The 22,343-nt window shown below is 44.6% G+C and overlaps 1 protein-coding gene and 1 long non-coding RNA gene across 3 annotated transcripts in view; both read left to right on the forward strand.

Annotated features, from left to right (window-relative positions):
• Positions 1-3,500, forward strand: part of LOC138739057 (uncharacterized) — a 33,929-nt gene extending 30,429 nt beyond the window's left edge. The window contains exon 4 of the long non-coding RNA XR_011341974.1: positions 1,967-3,500. This is a non-coding gene — a long non-coding RNA (uncharacterized lncRNA). The remainder of the gene's footprint in view (positions 1-1,966) is intronic.
• A 17,899-nt stretch (positions 3,501-21,399) lies between these two features.
• The window catches only part of LOC138739058 (Na(+)/H(+) exchange regulatory cofactor NHE-RF3-like), a 55,737-nt gene continuing 54,793 nt past the window's right edge, over positions 21,400-22,343 (forward strand). The window contains exon 1 of one of the 2 annotated variants that reach the window (XM_069890469.1): positions 21,400-21,502. The gene's annotated coding sequence lies outside the window, so the exon portion shown is untranslated. The remainder of the gene's footprint in view (positions 21,503-22,343) is intronic. The other variant, XM_069890470.1, reaches the window with a different exon arrangement.

Consider the following 22,343-nt stretch of genomic DNA (forward strand, 5'->3'; position numbering starts at 1 on the left):
GTAACTGCTGCGCATGGCTACCAATGAGTCCCCTCACAAACGTCTGTTCTCATTCCCCAGGAGGTCGGCGACTGGAATGTCTCTCCCAGCATGGCTCATGTCCCGGGGTCCGATACTTCTGCGTAAGCCCTGGTAGAGCAGGTTTTTCTCCTTCATGCAAACCATAACTACGCTTATATTAGGTTCAGCAGTGGCAGGGAGGACACTGTTTCAACCAGGGTCTGGCACCAGCAGGAGCATCCACCACACCACGCCACCCTCTAACCCAGGACGACGCTGACTGGGCATACACCCCCATCCCCATGCAGCTATGGGGCACGCAAGGCCTCCTTGACCACCAGGGTCCCGCTTCAGCCTTAGGAGACGAACCCGCCCCCCCACCCATCCAATATGACCTGCATATGTCGACCCCGGCCCCCCTCGCCACCCCTCCATGCAGCACCACACCAGCCACACACAGCCCTGCCGTCAGCCCCCCTACTTCCCCTCTGTCCAGTTACCAGGAGCCAGTCCTATGACGGTCACAGAGACCCCGGCGGCCGCTGAATCATCTCAACCTGTTAATATTGTATGTACATAGTGGGTGCGATTCCTTGTTACTGCCCCCCCCTCCCCAGGACAATTTTAAAGAAGGGGGTGAATGTGGTGGTACACCACCAGCCTACTGCAGAACCTCTGTACCTGCAGGAGTGTAAGGGGACAGGACAACACCTGGCCGGCTGTCAATCAGTTGGCCTGAATGGATCAAGCCCCACCCGGTCGGGTGTCAATCACTCTCCGGGTTATAAGCCTACGCTGGCCTCCCGAGGCCTCACACTGAGTTGCTGCAGCCACAGTCAGCCTGGCTCTGTGGAAGTCTTTGTGGATTAAAGCCTGTGGTACAGTCTTTACCTTGTGTGTGTCTGATTCTGTCTAACAGCACACCACAGAGGTAAATCCCAATGACTAGATCTTCGCAAGGTCTGATTGACTTGAGTCCGATGAGTACCGAGTTATATGAGACAGATGAGAATATAAAGACTCCAGCAAGCTCTAATATTGGATGGCACGATTATGATAGCTCCTGAATTCCAACCTATAATCCCTGATGTATTTTCCTATGTTTTGGCTCTCCATTTTTGCTTCTTATTACTTACATGAACATCCTCTGTTTCATAGGCTTTGCTTCTTCAATATGCAAGCAACCAGCTGGATGACTTTGACATTTGTACATCCCACTTTGTCAGCAGAACAAACCAGGAAGAGGAATTTAGTCCTGCGCCCCTTACCAGCCTTCTTCCCATCCTCTCTATCTCTTCGATCATCCTCTCTCTATCCATCTCTTCCCCAGTTGCTTTGTCTGCCTCAGGGGCATGGTTTCACTCTTGAACAGTGTGGGTATCCATTGGGAAGTATAGCCTGACCCTGAATTCTGAGGCCCAACAGGAAACCTGTCAACTGAGGTGTAGGCCCAGTTATAAATGAGATACAACATCCTTTCCTTAAACTCATTAACATTGATTTTTCTAATTTTAGGTTAACCCCCCCCCCCCCCCCCCCCACCTTTATCTTGTTCCACTGCTTCCATTTCTTCTTTACCTACTTTGCTCTCATTTTTAACCCCCGGCCAGAGAACTCTCTTCTTCCACCTTCTGTCCAACACCCTTTCATCCGCAAGCCCCCTCCCTAGCTTCGTTCCCCCTTTCCTTGCTGCCCGTCATAACACCTCTTACTGCTTTAGTCTTGATAAAGGGCCCTGACCTGAAGCTTTGACTCACCATTTCTCCCCACAGATGCTGCTTAACCCTGCTGAATTCTTCCAGCAACTCATTGTTGGTCAAGATTTCAGCACCCACAGCTTGCATGCTTCTCAGTGTCGTATTTAGATAGCGCCTTTCATTTGCCAGTTTGCAGCATAAAAGCATAAGTGCAAGTTGTGATTAATATTGGATTGAAAAATTGTAATGCGATATTTTTCCTTCCCCAGGAAGAGTCCATCTGGTCTGCTTGACTTTGACCATGAACCAATGAGAATTGGAGGTGTGGAAGGATTGTGACCATAATCATCAGTGGTGCAATGTTCTGGAGCTGTGTTGTACACAGGAAACTGTTGGAGCAAATGCTTGAGAGATAGTTGATGAAAGACTGAAACCACCATTATCTCTGCTCTTCTTGTTTGTAAAGCCATGGGGAGATGGAACTGTGGTTTAATTACAGAAGGTGCAAAAGCATTGTCAGATTGCTTGCTTCAAACTTCGAGCAGCCAGCAGGTGTTTGGAAAAAATGTCTTGCGCTTTATGTCACAACTCTAGAATGTCCCAAGCAAGAAAGTACTTTTTTTAAGTGCCATGAACAAAGCAGCCATCCTGTGCACAGGAAGCTCCAAACCAGCAGGGCTGGATAATTCAAAATCCAAATCTTGCTGAAATTCCGAAATTAAAAACTGGAAATACTTCACAATTGATCTGGAGCAGATGTTCTGTGACTCGCTCTGCAGGTGCTATCCAACAATACTGTGTTTGCATTCATTCTCCAGGACACAGTTGATCAACTCATTCATTGAAATAGGCAAGAGAATGGCCAATACACCAAACATTACAAATCAATCCCTTTGTCTGGCATCTGCCAATCAACTGCCTCTTTCCGCCATCCTTCACTGCTCTCTTCAAGTTCAAGTTAAGTTCAAGTTCATTGCCACCTGATTTTACATATACAACCTGACAAAACAGCATATCTCCAGAGTATAGTGCATACACGCAGTCACACAGTACCAGTACACCTATTTATTTTGGAATCTACATAACATTCCAAAATAAATACATATTAAAATAATTTACAGGTTTCTTGTGTCGAACTGTGGAAAGAAGCTGTTTCCCAGCCAGATGTTCATGATATTGGTGCTCCTCTACCTCGTCCCTGAAAGTAGTGTCTCACAGATGCTGCAGGCTGGATGGTAAGGATCCTCGATGATTCCCTTTAAGCACCACTCCCTGTAGATAGAGGGAAGGGAGACCCCAGTCACTTTAATCATGCTCTGTACTGACCTCTGATCTGATGTTTTGCAGCTACCAAACCACACTGTCATGCAGCCAGCCAGAACACCCTCTCTCTTGTGCTCCTGTAGAAAGGTGATGGTCAAGGATAGGTCATCTTTTAAATGGACGCCAAGGAATTTTTCTCTGGCGTCACTAGGAAGTGCGGACTGCACCGGGTGACACCATCAAAGAGGGTGACACCAAAATGACTTTCTATAAAATTTTTGTGCAGTTTTTCAGCAGAATTTATTGTTTTTTTATAACAATATCCCTGTAGTTAGTTATAACAACAAAAACAATTTTTGTAAGCCCAGCTTCCATGTATCAACATACCTCCAAGGCTGAAACTCTATGCTGCTTTACTTTTTGAACCTTCTAATGTGCTCCAATCAGGGCCGTCATTATTACCCAGTTACAATGATGCTTTGGGTCACATGATTTCATCTGCACGCACTACAAGCATGCGCTGTTGTTTTTGTTGCTGCTGGTGCTTTTATAGTCACTGCTTTTGTCAAATTTTCTGGTGTTTTAGCTACAATATTGTGATAATTGGTATTTAACAATAATCTTTTTGAGAATGAACTGGCATGATACTGTAATTTAAAGGTGTAATATTAATTTTGCTAATTGTTTATCTCACTACTATTGCCATTACATTCAGTGATATACGGAAATTAGGAGTTACATTAGTACAAAATGTTTATTGTAGTCCAATGTTTATTGGATTCTGTATGGTCTGGTATTGGAGGAGGTCCCTGGGGTGGTGGTAGGGGGGAGGGGGTGGGCGGTGTGAGTTACTGCACTGGGTGACACCAACCCTAGTGATGCCACTGGAACTTTGTGCTCCCCACTCTCTCTACGAAGGAGCCATTGATGATGAGTGGCTCCATCCTCCTGAAGCCCACAATCATCTCTTTTGCCTTGTCCACATTGAGACTCAGGTTGTTGCTGTTGAACCACTGTGCGCCTCTTTTGACCTCCTCTCTGTAAGCCCACTCAACATTGTGACTGATGAAGCCAACTACTGTTGTATCATCCTGAAATTTGATGACTCTGTTGGAACTGAACCTTGCAGTACAGTCGTGAGCTAGCAGCCTGAACCGTGGCGGGCTGAGCACGCAGCCCTGAGGTGCAGCAGCTCTCAGTGTGATAGGGCTTGAGTTTTTGCTGGCAACAGACTGGACAGTCTTTCAATTAATATCCAGGATCCAGTTGTCGAGATGATACTGTGGCCCAGCGAGGACAGTTTATCCACCAGCCTCTGATTGTGTAGAATGCCGAGATGAAGTCAATGAACGACAGCATGGTGTACGAAGCATCGTCCTCTAGGTGGGACAGGATGGAGTGGATTAGTTGTTGCTGGTAGGTGTGATTTGATGCATTCCATTACTAGTCGCTCAAGGCACTTCATGATCACGGAGGTTCAGTTACCTTCGTTCTCTTGGGCACCGGAATGATGGTGGCTGCCTTGAATCCTGTGGGGACAAAAGACTGTTGGAGTGAGATGTTAAAAATGTCTGTTAGGAACTCAGTCAGCTGGTCCGCGCAGTCCCTCAGCACCTGCTGCTTTGTGTGGGTTCACCCTGGATAGGATCCTCACCTCAGCTGTGGCTATGCAGGGTGCCTGTCCTCAGGGGGTGGATGGACCTTTCTTTGGAAGATTGCTGCTTCCTACATTAAACTGAGCGTAGAAAATGATCACCCTGTCAGGAAGGGAGGCACCTTTTATCACTGACCTGCAAGGTTGACTTGTGGCCTGTTGTGGTTTTTATACCTTGTCAAATGTGCCTCATGTTGCCAATGTTGTACATTTGTCTGTGGATCTTCTGTGTGTGCCCCTGGTTTGCCTTTGAGTTTGGCCCTTGCTGTTCTTAGCGCAATCTTATTGCCTGACCTGAAAGCAGTACCCCAAGCTCTGAGTATTTGCACAAACCTTCACGTCAAGCCTTGGTTTCTGGTTCATCCTGGCTGTGAGGTATTTGGTTGCCATGATATCTTATAAACATTTGCATGTGTAGCTGGTCACTGTACTCATTGATGCTGATGTGGTTATTGTAGGTGGCCATCTCCCTGAATATCCCCCAGGCCATGGTTCCAAAGCAGTCCTGCAGCTCTGATGTGGCTTCTCCCTGCCAAGCTCTGATCTCCCTGGTTTGACTCAACTCACCAGGGGTCTCTATGCAGGGCTTAGCAGAAATGTGGTCTGAGTTACCAAGATGGGGGAGGGGGCAGACGTACACTCCAGAGATGCTTGTGTACACCATATCTGAGAGGTTCTCTCTCCAGATTGGAATGATGATACGCTGCTGCAACTTAGCTAGGACTGTTTTCAGGTCAGCGTGGTTGAAGTTACAAGCGACGACCATACAATTATCCAGGTGCATTGCTTGGGCATCCCTGGCTCACCAATCTCCTGCCAGCCCCTGCCTAGACCCTCCCACCCCTGACCCTGTTATGCTACCTCCCTCTCTTCCACACTCTTAGTCTTAATGAAGACCTCTGACCCAAAACTTTGACCACTCCTAATGGTGATCGACTTACTGAGTTCAAGACAAGTTGAGTCAACTTTATTTATCGTTCATACCATACTTGCACAGTAGAACGAGATAACATTTCTCCAGCTCCACGGAAGCAGTTAACATATTAAAATATTACGGAACTAAGATGTATACACAAAGTCCTTGGTATGCTATCCACATCTGTACTGAGAGTTAGGAGCCTGATGGCTTGGGGAAAAAAAGCTTTTTCCCCACTCTGGACACAAGGGCCCAAGTGCTTCGGTACCTCCTGCCAGATGGCAGAAGGGAGAACAGTTTACACACGGGATGTGTGGAGTCTTTTGCAATGTTTATTGCCTTTCACCTGTATCAAGTGTAGTAGATGTCCTTCAGCACATTGTGAGTTGGCCCACAAAACAATGTCCTCTGTAGATTTCCTCCCCACCCATGATGCAACCCCACCCTCTGAATGTAGTTCACATGGAGGTCCCGGGATCATCAAAGTCATCTACATCATGGGATCTAGCTCTCAGTGATGACGGGCAAAGTGTCTGAAGATGGGCACCTCAAGCCTGATCTCGTTGTGATTCTCCTGTAGGTTTGGACCACCCTAAGGATCTGGGGAGATACCACCTTCCACGAGCACACTGAAAGGATGAAGGTGCACAGGACAATACTAGGAGAGCTGCTGCCTCACAGCCCTGGTGTCCGACCTCCAGCCCTGCTGCCCATATGGGCACCCTGCTCCATCACCAGTCGGAGGAGAAGGATCAAGGTGGGTAGTACAGTTCGCACAGCGGTTAGCACAATGCTGGCCCGGGTTCAGATCTGGCACAGTCTGTAAGGAGTTTGTTCGCTCTCCCCCGTGTCTGCGTGGGCTTCCACTGGGTGCTCCATGTTCCTGCCACCCTTCAAAATATACAGGGATTATAGGTTGATTGAGGTATTTGGCCAGCACAGGATTGTGGGTAGAAGGGCTACATGTCTAAATTAAAGCTTGCTTGAAAAAATACAACATTCCTCCTGAGTCTCGATCCTTTATCAGCTCTGCTTTGGTGAGAGGTTCATGTCAGAGTCACACAATGTGGAAGCAGGCCCTTTGGCTCAACTTGCCACGATGACTAAAATGTCCCATACACACCTGCCTGTGTTTAGCTCACATCACTCGAAACCTATTATATCTGTATATTTTCTACTTTAACATTGCAATAATACTTCCAAATTCTAAAACCACTTCCTCTGTTAAAGACCTCTACCCATTGCCACTGGTTCATAGTGGCTGCAGTGTGAATTACTTGCAAAGTGCAAAGGAGTTACTGATCTATACCACTCCAGCACCACCTCCCAAATCGACATTGTATGGGGGAGGGGAAGAAACACCATCTTGACTCCCATGTCCTCAGCACATTCCTCCATCGTTGCTGGGCCTGCCTCATTCCTGGAACTCTCTTCCCACTTGTACCTTCAGCACATCTCAAAGGCAGCTCTCCTCCGCTTCATCATGGCTAGACAATAACTTCAGGCCTTGCCACTGGGCCATTGATGAAAGAAGAGCAACTTCACCTGCATCCCAGATGCTCTGGCCATGGTAGAATACACATTTAAAATCTTGACCTTAGCACATGAAGCCTCAAGCTTAAGATCCTTCGATGATAAAGATGAAGCTTTCCCATAGTCTTTTATACATAGAGCATGTATATGCTTTTCTTCCTGCTGATTTCACTGCCCTGTGAGTGTGTAATACTCTAAGAGATCCAGACAACCGGGTAAATCGTGGTCCAATGTGAATGGCTTTCTGGGTACTGGATACCCTGTAAGATTACCTGTTTCCTAGGAAGGTTGATGGTGTGAAAGGGGCATGAGAAATTATAGGGGGAGGCCTAAGAAGGGAGAAGGAAGGAAAGGGGGTAGAGAGCTGGAATAAGGGAGCTAGAGGAGTGAGGGAAAGAGAGAAACCCTGGTTCGGGGGGGGGGGGGGGGCGGGGTGGTGTTAACGAAAACTGGTTGGAGACTTCCAAGACCAAATATAAGATCTTCTCTCAATGTTCTCAGAAAAGCAACCTCAGATCTTCCAGTCTCACAGAAAAAGAGCAAACACACTGTGAATATTTCTGCACATAACCTGCATGCGACATCTAATACTGACGGATACCCAAGCCCGTTGTCCATTGAGACTCTGGTCCCTGCTAATAATTGAGAACATATTTTTCCTTTCTCTTAACTTGAACAAGCTTCATCCGGAGCAATAGCCAAACAATAAAATTTTCAACTCACAACATGGCCAATCACACATAATCACAAGCAGATTCCTGCAAAGGTTCTGTCTGAGCAAGAGATGGCACTTGACTTTGCACTGACTGGGCTCTGCAACTGCTGCAGATAGAGACAAGTGTCTTAGGCGATCATTAACAGCACAGTGTCTGGGATGAGTGTGGTGGATTGGATCTGCTTCATCTGACACCCAATTCACTTCCTTAGACTTTGAGCTGAATGCTTTCCACTGGCTCTGCTCATGGACCTGCTTCTGTTAAGCTCTCGGCTCAGCCACACCAAGACACGAACCATGCAGTTCACATTCAGAATCAGGTTCTTGACATGAAAATTTGACACAGAATTTGTTTTGCGGCCCCATTATTGTGCATTGCAGGTGCAAAATATGCTATAAATTACATTTCTGTAAATACACTATTTTAAAAATTAAACAAATCAGTACCAAAACAAGAGAAAAGGTAATGTCTGTGTTTCATTGTCCATTCCGAAATCTGATTGGTGGAGGGGAAGAAGGTATTTTTGTAACGTTGGGTGTTCGTCTTCAGGGTCCTGTAGCTCCTCCCAATGGTAGCAGAGAGAAGAGGGCATGGCCTGGGTGGTGAGTGTTCTTGATGACAGGGGGTACTTTTCTGAGACACCGCTTATTATAACTTGAACTTGAGAAAAAAGATCAGGCACTGATGTCCTTAATGGAGTGGAGACAGCTACCCATGATGGTGCTGGCTGAATTCACAACTCTGTAGTCTTTTCCTGTTCTGTGCATTGGGACCCCCACACCAGGCAATGATGCAACCAGTCAGAATGATCTCCATGGTACAACCTGTGGGAATTTGCAAGAGTCTTTTGTGACATACCGAATCTCCTCAAACTCGGAACAAAATATTGGCGCTTGGTGAGCCTTCCTCATGATTGCACCGATACGCAGGCCCCACGATGGAACTTCAGAAATTTGAAGATCTTTACCCACTCCACTGTTGGCTCCTCGATGGGGACTGGCTTGTGCTCTCCTGGTTTCCCTTTCTGAAGTGCACAATCAATTCCTTAGTTTTGCTAACATTGAGTGAATGGTTGTTGTGACACCACTCAATGAGCTGATCTTTCTCATTCCTGTACATTGCCATCTGAGGTGAGCCTGTGTTGTCAGTGGGGAAGAGATGTTGTTACTGATCCACACTGACTGTCATCTTCTGATGTAGAAGTCAAAGAGCCAATGACAGAGGGAGGTGCAGATGCCTGGGTTTTGAAGCTTGCTGACCAGTACTGAGGGGATGATGGTTTTGAAAGCTGAGCTATTATCAATGAAGAGCAGCCTGATGTTCGTGTTGCTGTTGTTCAAGTGATCCAGGGCTGAATGGAGAGTCAGTGCGATTACATTCAGTTTGCAATCAGGGCTGGGAAAACCCTCATCAGTCTCAAGACCATCGTCCACATTATGGGCCTTTTTTAATGGTCTGACCTCCATGTGACCAGGGCAGCAGGCGAGAGATCTGTTCACCCCGACCATCACAGTCCAGTCCCTTGAGATGGGAATGTTCAGCTGATTGCCATAGTGCCAATTGTTTTAAGCACATCCTTCTTGATCGCTTTCAGAAGCTCTGCATAGTTTACCTCTTCACGTGTTTATGTGCCCCCTCCCCTTCCTTCTTTGAGGTCTGTGCTCCTCTGCACCTTCTTCCCTCCTCTTTTCTCCCCCCCCCCCACTTTTTTATTCAGGCCCCTGGCGAATCTTTGCTCATACCTTGTCAAAGGGTCTAGGCCGGAAACGTTGGTCACCCTTTGCTTCCCATAGATGTCACGTGACCTACATATCTGTGTATTGCACTGGACTCCAGCATCTGCAAACTTAACTCCTTTTGTCAAATTCTCCCTTTCAGGGGACACGTCACAGGTCACAGCGATTTGCTCTGTAAAAGCTCTCTCCTCTACTCCCGCCGATTTTCTGTTCAAGTTCAAATTTATTGATAGAGTACATACATGATATCACATACAATTCTTTTTCCTGTGGGCCAGGTAGAATTTCTGCTTATCGGTAGCGCAAACTGTACTCAAGAAAAAGATGTATATGTACAAAAAGGAGAAATACAAAGGAAGAAAGATACCATACCAAACCTTCACAAACTCCTGAGGAAGTATAAGCACTGGTGTGCTTTCTTTACCATGACATTAGTATTTCCCTGTGTCCTCTGGTCACCCACCCTCTTTCCCCTGGGGACAGTTACCACTGACCTTTGCCAATGAAATCCTTCTTGGTCTAAATGCCTCCATTAAATCTCCCCGAACCTTCCCTGCTCTGGTTTGAGAATCCCAGGATCTGCAACCTTTCACTGAATAGGTGCCTTGCTGGTAAATGTTCTCCACACCCTCTCCAAGTCTGACGTAAGTATTCAGCTGAGACCTAACTGGTGATTATTGAAATTAATTTATACATTATACCATAGTTAGATGAAACAGTTCTCTTGGTAGAAATGATATAGTTGTAGTGCGTTGTGAGAGAGTGATTGTACAGACTGGAGATGCAGGCCATTAGCTCGAGTGTCACAACAGAATGTTTATTCAAACTTTGCACACTCGCTTATTAGGCCTGCAGTTGAACCACTCAAACGTCCCGCCGCTTGCATCACGCTGATGCAAGTGGGCATGCCATCTTCTGTTCTGGAGTGGAAGAGATGGAAGCACATCACCATCTTTGTCACGACTGCCCCGCTGACCGCACGTAACAAATGGGGCCGGTTTGTCATAGCATAGTTGTGTGTCATTACATCGTCCACTTATAAATCTCCCTTGACATACAAAAGTTTGGAGTGGGCTAAGAGGGAAGAAACGGTGTGGTTGGCTGTGAAGTAGGTTTGTATAGGCCGGCACAACATTGTAGGCTGAATGGCCTGTACTGTGCTGTACTATTCTACGTTCTGTGGAGACTGCAAGCAAAATGGAGGAGAAATGGACACTGGATTTTGAGAGAACTGCACAGCATGTGGTGTGTGGTGGAAGTGACTACTATGACCTGAGTGTTTCTTCCTCCTCTCTGGGTCAGAAGGTCATGGGCCCCAACCCTGCTAAGTTCTCCGGAGCTATTTCTGATGAGCCCCATGACCTTCTGCCTCAGAATTGAGGGAGCCAAGTCCATACTGAAGGATTGGAGCCCAGAAATCCAGGCAGACTCTGGTGCAGGTCAGGGAGAAAGTTTCAGAGAGAGAGATGATCCAGAGTTTGGGGTCCAGGCAGCCATAAGTGCAACCATCAGAGGGTGAGTGATGGAAATTGGCAATGTACATAGAACCATGGTTGGAAGGTTGACTGGGCAGGATTCCAGTGCTTGAACAAAAGGACCTGCTGAACAGGGGCACTTAGAAACAAGATTGTAAATGTAACGAATATCAGTTGGAATATTTCTGAACTCATTGTTATGGGAAAGAGGAAACTCTCGAGCAGAAATGAGTTGTTGCATTTCTGTCTTTCAGGAAGAACCGAGACAATGTTCCACTTGCTTCCTGATCCAAGGTATACAGGAGCAGGAGAAGGCTATACAGCCCTTCAAGCCTGTTCGGCATTCTATAGAATCACGGCTAATAATTGACATCAGCACCAGTGTTCCCTCTAATTTTGAATGCTAATTACTGAATGCTTGTGCAAACGTAAATTTGAAATGGTTCCAAGATAATTTTGGCACAGCCTATCTCTCATGGCTAATAAAACTGTATTGGCATGTTTTATATAATACAAGTATGATTGCATTCTATGAAGTAACGTATTTAGTTAAGATTTCATTATACATTATTTTAAGTAAATGACCTTTTGTACACACATTAATTTCCTTTGTGCACTGGTTGCAAAATGTGTGTGCATGCATGACAAAAGGTCACCAAACCTTTTCAGGCTGCTACCCCCTTGGCTCCCACGCCACATTCCTAGCTCCCTCCCATGCCACAGCTTTGGTCGGGGGACGGGGTGCTGGCGGCCTGGAGGGGTGGGGTTGTGGCGGCGGCAGCAGCACTGAACGGGAAGGGGTTGTGGGAGGTGGCGGCGGCACTGAGCGGGGTGGGGGCAGGGTAGTGACGCTAGTGCAACACGGCGGCTCCACAAGCCAGCCCCCCAGGCCAGCTCCCGCAAGACCTCCTGGTTGCCGTTGATTTTGCTCATTACTTCCACCCCAAGTCTGATCACGGCAACTGACAACCCTTCCGGAGACTGTGACAGCAGAAAATGACTGCACTGGCTTCTTCATCAAAGTTTCCATTAGAGTGACTAATAACAAGACTGAAGGTTCGGTCCACCTCCTTTTTCCTCACCATCTCCTTGGATCTTTCCACCACCCCCCGCACCCGGAGTGACAGGAGTGACTGGCTTAGAGGGAACAGTGATCAGTAACCCATTCCTGCATTCTCTCCACACCCTTTGATCCCTTTAGCCAATAGGGTCACATCCAAATCCCTTCTGAATATTTCTCACAAACTGACCTCAACAGGTCACTGTGTCAGAGAGTTCACCAGTTCACAACTCTCTGCATTTTTTAAATAACTTTATTTATTCAATCAACAAGGTTATTACATACAGTAAAAAAGTACATATTATGAACGATAAAAAAAAATTATTTATAAAAAAGAAGAAAGAAAAAGAAAGAAGATCCCCCCCCCCCCCCCTTCCCCTCTCAGCTAGCTCTCTTTAGGAGAGCCAAAGAAAGAAAAAAAAAAACTGAAATATATTTACTAAAATCTAATCAAGATAAATCTAAATGTAAATATTCTGAATATAAAGATCACTTATTAAGAAAAAAAGAATAATTATCATGTAAAACATACATGATTTTTTCCATTACCAAACAAGTTTTCATCTCATTATACCATCTATTAATATCAATCACATTAGCATTTTTCCATGTACTTGCTATACATTATTTTGCTACAGATAAAGCTAAATATACAAAAACAATCTGAAATTTGTCTAATCCCAAATCTTTCAAAGGCTTCAACTCACCCAACAAAAATATTGTCGGTTCTAGAAGTATTTTGATCTTATACAAATGTTCCAAAAACAATTGAATTGCTTTCCAAAAAAATTGTATATGTTCACATAACCAAACAGCATGAAAAAAAGTTCCACCAAATTACCACACCTAAAACAAGAGTCTGATTCACTAAAACCATTTTTTTTTTAACTTTTCAGGTGTTAAATACAATTGATGTAAAAAATTATAATTAACCATTGCATAACAAACATTTATCAATCTAGTAACATGATCATGACAGATATCTAACCAGTCATCCTCAGAAAAAATAAAATTAATATCCTTTTCCCATTTAACCTTAGATCTATCCCATCCCTTTTTTCCATACTTCCCTGTCATATTTGGTATATCAATGAAATGTATCCCTTCTTTGGTGCAGTCACAAGAAAAGATTCAAATTTAGTCAATTTAGGTAAAATCATATCTCTACCAAATATTTGTTTTACTAGAGATCAAAGTTGATAATAAACAAATAAAGAATTTTCATTAATACCAAAATCTTCCCTCATTTGATTAAAAGATAAAAATTGACCTTCTTTAAAACAATCCCCCAAGTTTTTTATACCTTCAGATTTCCAATGTAATAAACACTGATTATACATTGAAAAAGGAAAAAGTTGGTTATTATATAATGGTGTTAAAGTCAATAATTTACCCTTAGAACCTATCGTTCTATTTTTACTCATCCATAACTTCATTAAATGCTTTAGTATAGGCATATTATATTGTTGTAATAAATTTAAATTCCACTAAAAAAAAATTAATGTATTTCAAATTCAGAAATATTCGCCATCTCAATTTTAGTCCAACTAGGGGGCCGTTCCAAATCCACTAATGAACTAATAAATTTAAATTGAGCTGCCTCATAATAATTTTGAAAATGAGGTCAACATAATCCCCCTAATGCATATTTCCAGGTTAGCTTATTCAAAGCTACTCTCGGAAATTTACCCTTCCATAAAAATTCCCTAACCATTTTATTTAAGTCTCGAAAAAAATTCTTATTAAGTAAACACGGAATTGACTGAAACAAATATTGTATACATGGAAAGATATTCATTTTGATTGTATTTATTCTTTCAATTAAATTTATAGGAAGATCGCTCCACTTAATCAAATCAGCTTTGATCTTTTTCATTAACGGTACATAATTTAATTTATATAAAAATTGATAATATCCACATTTATACCCAAATATTTAATTCAATCAGTCCACTTCAAATTAATAATATTCTTATAAATTGAATAATTTCCTTCACCTATCAGTAAAATTTCACTATTTTCCCAATTAACTTTATAACCAGACAAAGATCCATATTGTATTAAACATTCCTTCAAGTGCAAAAATGACTGAGCTGGGTTTGTTAAATACACCAATACATCATCAGCAAATAGATTAGTTTTATACTCCTCATCTAAAACTTTCATACCTTGTATCTGTGTATTTTGTCGTATCAACTGTGCTAAAGGTTCAATTATTAACGCAAACAAAGCTGGAGACAAAGGGCAACCTTGTCGAGTTGAACGAGTTAATTTAAAAGGTTCTGAGATCTGACCATTTGTCAATACCCTGGCTATTGGTTTATTGTATAAAGCTTTAATCCAACCAATAAAAGAGGGACCAAACTTAAATTTCTCTAAGACTTTAAATAAAAAGTTCCACTCAACTCTGTCAAAAGCCTTTTCTGCATCAAGAGATATCACCATCGGCAAGGCACTGTCAATATTTATTAATCAAACTAATCACTCGAAGAATATTATCTGAAGCATACCTATTCTTTATGAAACCTGTTTGATCAACATGTATCAACTTTGGTAAAAATTTAGCCCATCGATTCGCTAATACTTTAGCTATTATTTTGTAGTCTACATTCAACAAAGAAATTGGTCTATATGAAGACACCTTTAACGGGTCTCTATCCTTCTTAGGAATTACAGTAATTAAGGCAATAGAGCATGATTCAGGTAGATCATAATGTTCATTAATCTGTTGTAACACATCTCCAAACACTATAGATAAATCATCATAAAATACCTTATAAAATTCAACCGAAAACCCATCATCACCAGGCGATTTTCCATTCGACATTTCCAACATAGCCAATTTAATTTCTAAATCAGTAAAAGGAGCCTCCAGCTTCAATATGTCTTCTTCTCCTAGTACCAGTAATTTTAACACCAATAAAAAGGAATCAATCGATCCGCTCTCCTGTTTTTCCTCAGAAGTATATAATTTCTTATAAAATGAATAAAACTCATCATTAATCTCACAAGGTTTATAAGTAAATTCTTTGTTATTCATTCTTTTATATTCTGCTTGCAGTATTTTCCCCTGTAAATGTGCCAATACTAAAAAAAAATCAATTCTGGAAAAGATTCATGTATAAATAAATAAAAAGAGAAATCCTTCTCTGTTGAGTTAAGATGTTGCCAAATGTCCACTAAATTAAAATCTTTCATCAAAGCTTGAATTTGAATTGCCATTTTAAATTTTTTAAACATTTTTTGGAGATTTATCTAATAAAGGTTCCAAAACACAGTTAAAATCTCCTCCAACCAGAACATTTTCATTAGCTTGCCCCAGAAGCAGAAATGCATCCGAAAAAATGCTTCATCATCCACATTCAGTGCATAAATGTTAAGTAAAGTCCAAAATTCATTAAAAATCTTACAATTTAACTTAAGAATACGTCCTGCATTGCTTTCCATTGATTGTAATTCAAAAGATAATTTTTTATGTATCAAAATTACTACTCCCTTAGCTTTGGAGTTAAATGAAGAAGAAAAAAACATGTCCAACCCAGTCCCTCTTCAATTTCATACTTTCTTTTTCATTCAAATGTGTCTCCTGTAAAAAAGCAATATCAATCTTCATCTTTTTAATGTAAGCCAAAACTCGCTTACGTTTGATTGGGTTGTTTAATCCCTGAACATTAAAGGTAGCAAATTTCAAATTCAACATATCTGATACAATTGCTAAGTACCAAAAATAATCACAAAATTAACAATAACAAAGGAAAAAAGAGAATATTTTTAATATAGGACCCTCAAATTAAAATATATAGGCCCTCCAAATAAAAATAATATTCATTAATAAGAGGGGAAAAAAACAACAAAAAAATACTACCAAAAGGTAGTAACTCCCTAAAAAATCTGGGTATGGATTACCCACTAGTGACTGATGACTAACAAGGAAGTTAGTGCAATCCCCTCCTCCCCAGCCAGCCAATCAAAAATATTAACATATTACAAAAAAAAAATCAGCCTTGAGATTCCAGTCCAGATGGTGAACTCATTTAAAGAGTAGGTGAACTCTTTCTATTCTCATTCTTTCCACTTCTGCCATTTTGCCCATTTCCAAGTCCATCAGATTTTCTTTTAGGAGATAATGGTGGACTTCTTCTTTGTCCTCTGATAACGAAAAGCAAATTTGTAATCTTTACACCATAAAACATCTTTAACTGGATTAAATTCACATTGGTGTCTGATGATATTTTGAATCAAATCAGGGTAGAAGAAAACTCTGCTATTCTGAACCATCATTGGAGCTTACCTTTGTCTTCCATTTTGAACTGCAAGTCGAAGAATTGTCTCTCTGTCCAAATAATTCAAACAATGAACTAACACAGCTCTTGGAGGTTGACCAGGTAGGGGTGGTCTTCTTAAAGCTCGATGTGCTCTTTCCAATATCAATATTCATTTGAACCAGCTGGTTCAATTGACCAGTAATAACATCCAAATAAGAAGCAATACCTTTAAATATCACGTAAACAGGCTGAAGTGCAGTTTGAAATGCAGGATCCGATTCCATAAGTTGTAACTCACTTTCTTCCAGCTCTTCTTCCATTTCCTGTGCAGTAGTAGAGTAAGGTAAGTCCTTTTCTTGTTGTTCTTCAAAAGGCAGCATTCTAGTCATTTTACTGCGAGTTTGGACACTCAACGACAACCCCCCAACTTCCTCAGGGGGTCGTCGCTGCTGTCCCCCCGCAGACCATTTTTTCATAAAATTATGGAGTTCTCCATAATTAACAGCACCACCCAAGCCCACAATCGCTGTAGATTGTGTCTGCTGTCACAATCCTCTTCCTCCGCACTCCTGTTTGTTGTAACAAGTCTCCAGGGTCATGCCCAACTTCTTGGGAGTGCGCTTCTTCCTCTGCAGAATGGGTCGAACCAGGGCATCTTGAGACTGGTGAGTAATTGTTACCTTAGCTTTTGTCCCCACCAGCGATCGTTGAAACTTAGGTATCGGTGAAAATGGATCCGAGGCTGTTCCAGGTCATTTAGGCCCCAATTCCTCTGCACTTTGAAGCTGTATTTTCTTTTGTAACTGAGGCTTAGTTTTTTTTGCATTAGGAGCCATAATGGCTCACCAAAATATCAAACTAAAAATTAAAGTTTTAAAATTAAAAATAATGGGTTAAAAAACGGGCACTTAAAAGTCTGACCAGAGAGGGCAGGGATTACACTTCTGGTCTCTACGCCATCTTGCCACGCCCCCACAACTCTCTGCATGAAGCACTTTCTCCTCATCCCAGTCCTAAATGCCTTACCCCTTATACTTTGACTGTGAATCTCCAGCATAATCTGGCAGTGCTGTTTTGCAAGGCTAGATATTATATCTCGTTTATGATGCTCTTTCAGTTGTAATGAATGATTAACATAATCTATTTTAGTGTTCTTTTATCTGAATATAATTGAACTTCACTCAAAGCACTCAAACTGAGGGCTGGATGCCTTCCAGCTGAATATTCTTCCACTGAAAGGATTACAGCCCCCCCTTCACCCTGCCCTGAAAGGATTACAGCCCCCCTTCACCCTGCCCTGAAAGGATTACAGCCCCCTTCACCCTGCCCTGAAAGGATTACAGCCCCCCTTCACCCTGCCCTGAAAGGATTACAGCCCCCCTTCACCCTGCCCTGAAAGGATTACAGCCCCCCTTCACCCTGCTCTGAAAGGATTACAGCCCCCCTTCACCCTGCCCTGAAAGGATTACAGCCCACCTTCACCCTGCCCTGAAAGGATTACAGCCCCCTTCACCCTGCCCTGAAAGGATTACAGCCCCCCTTCACCCGCCCTGAAAGGATTACAGCCCCCCTTCACCCTGCCCTGAAAGGATTACAGCCCCCCTTCACCCTGCCCTGAAAGGATTACAGCCCCCCTTCACTCTGCCCTGAAAGGATTACAGCCCCCCTTCACCCTGCCCTGAAAGGATTACAGCCCCCCTTCACCCTGCCCTGAAAGGATTACAGCCCCCCTTCACCCTGCCCTGAAAGGATTACAGCCCACTTTCACCCTGCCCTGAAAGGATTACAGCCCCCTTCACCCTGCCCTGAAAGGATTACAGCCCCCCTTCACCCGCCCTGAAAGGATTACAGCCCCCCTTCACCCTGCCCTGAAAGGATTACAGCCCCCCTTCACCCTGCCCTGAAAGGATTACAGCCCCCCTTCACTCTGCCCTGAAAGGATTACAGCCCCCCTTCACCCTGCCCTGAAAGGATTACAGCCCCCCTTCACCCTGCCCTGAAAGGATTACAGCCCCCCTTCACTCTGCCCTGAAAGGATTACAGCCCCCCTTCACTCTGCCCTGAAAGGATTACAGCCCCCCTTCACCCTGCCCTGAAAGGATTACAGCCCCCCTTCACCCTGCCCTGAAAGGATTACAGCCCCCCTTCACCCTGCCCTGAAAGGATTACAGCCCCCCTTCACCCTGCCCTGAAAGGATTACAGCCCCCCTTCACCCTGCCCTGAAAGGATTACAGCCCCCCTTCACCCTGCCCTGAAAGGATTACAGCCCCCCTTCACCCTGCCCTGAAAGGATTACAGCCCCCCTTCACCCTGCCCTGAAAGGATTACAGCCCCCCTTCACCTTGCCCTGCTACTTGTGGCACTCTTTGCAGAGACTTCTCTCTCTTCCTGCTTCCAAAACGGTCTGTTGGGTTTGCTGAAACAACTACACTGCGAATGCTAAATCACTACTACAACACCATTAACAACGTCAAGGGCTTCCTGCCCCGTGAAGGAACCATATGAGGTGCAGTCACCATTACAATGGAGAAACTTGTGAGCAGAAGGATCCCAAAAACAGGAGTATGGAAATGAGCCTTTATCATTGTCATCATTAGAGAGCAGAGAATGAACAGGGGACTGGGGCGAATATCTTCTTCACAATAGTAGCTGCAAAATATGAAACCGTTCTCCTCTACAGGCCTGCCCACTAGCCCTGCACCCGGCATCTTTACAGCCCTGCATTCCACTCCTGTTCAGTCCTGTACTCCACTCCTGTACAGACATGCACACCACTCCTGTACAGCCCTGCACTCCTCTCCTGTACAGCCCTGCACTCCTCTCCTATACAGACCTGCACTCCACTCCTGTACAGTCCTGCATGCTGCTCCTGTATAGTCCTGCACGCCGCTCCTGTACAGCCCTGCACGCCGCTCCTGTACAGCCCTGCACGCCGCTCCTGTACAGCCCTGCACGCCGCTCCTGTACAGCCCTGCACGCCGCTCCTGTACAGCCCTGCACGCCGCTCCTGTACAGCCCTGCACGCCGCTCCTGTACAGCCCTGCACGCCGCTCCTGTGCAGCCCTGCACGCCGCTCCTGTGCAGCCCTGCACGCCGCTCCTGTACAGCCCTGCACGCCGCTCCTGTACTGCCCTGCACGCCGCTCCTGTACTGCCCTGCACGCCGCTCCTGTACTGCCCTGCACGCCGCTCCTGTACTGCCCTGCACGCCGCTCCTGTACTGCCCTGCACGCCGCTCCTGTACTGCCCTGCACGCCGCTCCTGTACTGCCCTGCACGCCGCTCCTGTACTGCCCTGCACGCCGCTCCTGTACTGCCCTGCACGCCGCTCCTGTACTGCCCTGCACGCCGCTCCTGTACTGCCCTGCACGCCGCTCCTGTACTGCCCTGCACTCCGCTCCTGTACTGCCCTGCACTCCGCTCCTGTACTGCCCTGCACTCCGCTCCTGTACTGCCCTGCACTCCGCTCCTGTACTGCCCTGCACTCCACTCCTGTACTGGCCTGCACTCCACTCCTGTACAATCTTCACCCTCACATCCATACAGTTCTGCGATCAGATCTCTGGAGCGCTGACAGTGTCTTTTCCTAGACAGCCTAAGCTTGTGGACATTGGCTGTTGAAGAGTGGGTGGTCTTGAGGTTTGAAGTATAGAGGTAAATGTTTCTCTGTTAAGGGAGGAACAGATCCATATATTTGGAGTTCAGTCATTTCAGGGCAGTACAGAAACAAGGCCTTTGGCCCATGTGAATGTGTTGACCATGATATCAAGCAAACCAATTCTATCTTCCTGAACATGGTCTGTATCCCTCCATTCTCTGCCTGTTTATCTGCTGTCTAAATGCATCTCAGAAGTTGTGGTCATATCTGCCTCCATATGCAATTGCATATGACTTCTTGACTTTTATAATGTCCCAATGAGGGTATTGAACATAGAACATTGTAGCAGAGTACAGTCCCCTTGCTCACATTGTTGTGCCAACCTTTGTAAACCAACTCGACAACAATCAAACCCTTCCCTACCTCGCACCCCTAACCCTCTATTTTCATTACATTATGAATCTATCTATGTCCTTTAAATGTTTCAATTGTACCACCTTCCACCACCACCCCTGGCAACACATTCCAGGCACCTGCCACTCCTGTGTTTAAAAAAAAACTCTGACATCTCCTCTAAACTTTCCTCCACTCACCTTAAACAGATGTCCTTTGGTAATTGTTGTTGCCACCCCAAGAGAAAGGTGCTGGCTGCCCACCCTCATAATCTTATATACCTCTATAAAGCCACCTCTAATCCTCTGTCACGAAGAGAAAGGCCCTAACTCTGTTAACCTTGCTCCATGTATTTTCTCCAATCCAGGCAACATCCTGGTAATTCTCCTCTGCACCCTGAGTACAAAGGAAAATCTTCCTCCAACATGAGGCAGTGAGGGCATGAATGTATTCCCCCAACAACTGCTGAGGCAGGGGGTAAGACTTCAAAGCTGCAATGTTTTGAGTTTGGGTTTGGGGGCTTGCGGGCAAACAGAGCTGAATCTTCTCTCCCCACAAGGGGCACCTCACTGATTGCTCAGGTGCACTCAGTCTCTGCACCCATCTGGGATCTCAGTCATCTTATCACCCCCCCACCCCCCCCAGCATACCCATCCAGCCCACACCTCTCCAGCAGAGTATGCTGGTGCACCTTCCTGAAGAAGCCTTTTTAACCCAGCGCAGTCAAGGGACGGTGAGGGACATTTGCTTGCTCACATTAATTTAAGGCATAGATACAGGATGGTAACAGGCCCTTCCGGCCCAAGAGCCATGCTGCCCAATTACACCCATGTGATCAATTCACCTAACCCTGCTTATATTTGGGACATGGGAGAAAACCCACGTGGGCATGGACCGCGGAGGATTCGAACCCAGGTCACTGCTGCTGTTATGGTGTTGTGCTGACCGCTGCGGTAACCATGTCTCCATTTAGGTTTCTACTCACACTCTTTGTTCCTATTTGGATAAATGGATTTGTGTGAAACTACCATAGCAGATGAGTTATTGGATGGACTGGCATCAGGAATGTATTGACATTTTCTCAGTCCTGTCATGTGATTCAAACCTTTAGCAAACTTTTGATCAAAGTCCACAGCTATATTTTTCACCCTTGCAGAGAACACGCCGAGAGTCTAGGTGCTGGACGGCTGGAGTTTGGTAAATACTTTTGATACATATTTCACCTGAAATAATTTTGGAATGCAATATCAAGTGCTTTTGATGCGGTTTTAACTCATGCCTGTGTCTTATTTCATTGGTTTCTGCTTTGCTGATCAAATATTGACTGAAATTGTATAATTGTTGGGTTTATCTGAATTAGTAATAAATGTTTGTAAGTTAAACAAACTTACTGGGATTCAAGAGTGAAAGACACTCCCTGCAACTGCGCTGAGGTCCCAAAGTGCTGCACAGGAACTCAGCCCAAAAACATCTGGGGTGGGACTCAAACCCACAACCATTTGATGCTAAATCGGGGACAGTCCACCGAGCTATTTTCATCAGACAGCACTTCATCTATCTTCCAAACTCATCCCCAGTAACCAATTCCCATAGCATTACCTGGCACCCAGATAGGGAAAGGGACGATTCTCTTGGCCACTGAGGATCAGGTCAACCCTTGGCAGGGACAGGGAGTCCACAGGGTTGCTTACTCAGAGGGATTTCAGGGCCAACGGTGCAGCTGAAAGCAGGCTCTGGATCGTCACATTACACACCCATTGCATCTACAAACCCAGCTAATGTGGCAGAGAGAGAGAGCAGTGCAGTCAGTGACAGAAAGCAAAACCAAAAGTGGCCGTCAGCAGAATTCACATCTCTGGGCTGTATCTTATTGAAGGTACAAACTTTGTTCTAAAGATAACTACATTAATAAATGTGGAAGAGATACTGCAACCTCAGCTCTGCATCAGATCAACATCAGTCCCTATTGGATAGCACTGAATCATAGGGTTGTACAGTGCAAGAAGGAGCAATTCGGCCCAACTAGTAAATGCTGGCC

This window comes from Narcine bancroftii, chromosome 7 (genome assembly GCF_036971445.1).
Source record: "Narcine bancroftii isolate sNarBan1 chromosome 7, sNarBan1.hap1, whole genome shotgun sequence".
Classification (NCBI taxonomy): Eukaryota; Metazoa; Chordata; class Chondrichthyes; order Torpediniformes; family Narcinidae; genus Narcine; species Narcine bancroftii.